Consider the following 2,500-nt stretch of genomic DNA (forward strand, 5'->3'; position numbering starts at 1 on the left):
AACTGAACTGAACTGAGACACACATCTACTCTAGGGTTGGGTTTTATCCGTTAGCCTACGCTGGAACGGTTCTCGAACCGGTACTTAAATAAAATGAAGTGTGTCTCTGTGTCTGTGTGTGTGTCTGTGTGTGTGTCTGTGTGTGTGTGTGTGTGTGTGTGTGTGTGTGTGTGTCTCTTTGTGTGTGTGTGTGTGTGTGTGTGTGTGTCTCTGTGTCTCTGTGTGTGTGTGTGTCTCTGTCTCTTTGTGTGTCTCTGTGTGTGTGTGTGTGTGTGTGTGTCTGTGTGTCTGTGTGTGTGTCTCTGTGTGTCTGTGTGTGTGTGTGTCTCTGTGTGTGTGTGTCTCTGTGTGTGTGTGTGTGTGTCTCTGTGTGTGTGTGTGTGTGTGTGTGTCTGTGTGTGTCTCTGTGTGTGTGTGTGTCTGTGTGTGTGTGTGTGTGTCTCTGTGTGTGTGTGTGTCTCTGTGTGTGTGTGTGTGTGTGTGTGTGTGTGTGGTGGAAGGTATACAGTGTATTATTAATTCAACAACGGTATGGACAGACACACTAAGCCCAGGCAGCGGTATCGGTATTGAGACTGAAAAAGTCGGATCGGTGCATCCCTACCACTAATCCATTCATCCAGAAAATAATCCACACGTTAATCCACGATTAAATCAACGTTAGCTGCAACCCCCTAGCAACGTTAGCTGCAGCCCTAGCAACGTTAGCTGCAGCCCTAGCAACGTTAGCGCTGCAGCCCTAGCAACGTTAGCGCTGCAGCCCTAGCAACGTTAGCGCTGCAGCCCTAGCAACGTTAGCGCTGCAGCCCTAGCAACGTTAGCGCTGCAGCCCTAGCAACGTTAGCGCTGCAGCCCTAGCAACGTTAGCGCTGCAGCCCTAGAAAAAGTCGGATCGGTGCATCCCTACCACTAATCCATTCATCCAGAAAATAATCCACACGTTAATCCACGATTAAATCAACGTTAGCTGCAACCCCCTAGCAACGTTAGCTGCAGCCCTAGCAACGTTAGCTGCAGCCCTAGCAACGTTAGCTGCAGCCCTAGCAACGTTAGCGCTGCAGCCCTAGCAACGTTAGCGCTGCAGCCCTAGCAACGTTAGCGCTGCAGCCCTAGCAACGTTAGCGCTGCAGCCCTAGCAACGTTAGCTGCAGCCCTAGCAACGTTAGCGCTGCAGCCCTAGCAACGTTAGCGCTGCAGCCCTAGCAACGTTAGCGCTGCAGCCCTAGCAATGTTAGCTGCAGCCCTAGTAAAGTGTCTCCTGGTGTGCAGAGAGAGTCGGCTCTGAGGTGCGTTTGTTTCGTCCCTCAGGTCGTCCGTGGGGGTGGAGCTGCTGAAGAGGATGGGCTGGAGGGAGGGTCAGGGCGTCGGGCCACGCACCAAGAGGAAGGCTCGCCGACAGCAGACAGGTGACGCCTCAGCGTTGATAAACCACGTGTGTGTTCTGTGTGTAGCTTCAGTCAAATATCCGCCGGTTCTATCAGACGCTGAACGTTATCAGTTCACTGTCCCATATTTTAGGAATCGTCTCTGGTAGATTAATTTGTCTTAGCAGCAAATCATTTAAGTAAATCAGGTGTGTGTGTGTGTTTAATGCAGGAATCTTAATGTTTAAAGTAACTAGTAACTAAAGCTGTAACAGATGAATGTAGCGGAGTAACTAAAGTAACTAGTAACTAAAGTAACTAGTAACTAAAGCTGTAACAGATGAATGTAGTGGAGTAACTAAAGTAACTAGTAACTAAAGCTGTAACAGATGAATGTAGTGGAGTAACTAAAGTAACTAGTAACTAAAGCTGTAACAGATGAATGTAGTGGAGTAACTAAAGTAACTAGTAACTAAAGTAACTAGTAACTAAAGTAACTAGTAACTAAAGCTGTAACAGATGAATGTAGCGGAGTAACTAAGGTAACTAGTAACTAAAGTAACTAGTAACTAAAGCTGTAACAGATGAATGTAGCGGAGTAACTAAAGTAACTAGTAACTAAAGCTGGAACAGATGAATGTAGCGGAGTAACTAAAGTAACTAGTAACTAAAGCTGGAACAGACGAATGTAATGGAGTAGAAGTAGAAGTGTCATGAAAAGAAAAGACTAAAGTAAAGTACAAATACCTCAACATTTGGACTGAAGTACAGTAGTGGAGTAAATGTACTTAGTTACTTTCTGCGACTGCGTCAGCACTCAGTCCTCTCCTTGTGAACAAAGTAAACGCTCCCAAAACCTTGCAGCAAAGTGGTTTTATCGTTGATAAAAACAAAGATGTAATCTTTCCTCTGCGTGTTAATTTAAAATATATCTTTATCAGATTGTTGTGATGTTTTCATATCATTCAAATCAAATATTCCCGGTTCTCTTGGTTCTCTCGTCCTGACAGACGGAGCGGGCGGAGTCTACGGAGCTGTACTGCCCCCTGCGGGATCGGAGGAATCAGCAGGTTGAGAGGGGCGAGAGAGGAGAGGAGAGAGAGAGAGAGGGAGAGGGAGACGGAGGAGGAGAGAGA

At 46.7% G+C, this 2,500-nt stretch overlaps 1 pseudogene; it reads left to right on the forward strand.

The window, feature by feature from the left end:
* LOC116063111 overlaps window positions 1-2,500 on the forward strand; it is a 38,280-nt pseudogene that overhangs the window by 4,224 nt on the left and 31,556 nt on the right.

The sequence above is a fragment of the Sander lucioperca genome, chromosome 19 (assembly GCF_008315115.2).
Source record: "Sander lucioperca isolate FBNREF2018 chromosome 19, SLUC_FBN_1.2, whole genome shotgun sequence".
Taxonomy (NCBI): Eukaryota; Metazoa; Chordata; class Actinopteri; order Perciformes; family Percidae; genus Sander; species Sander lucioperca.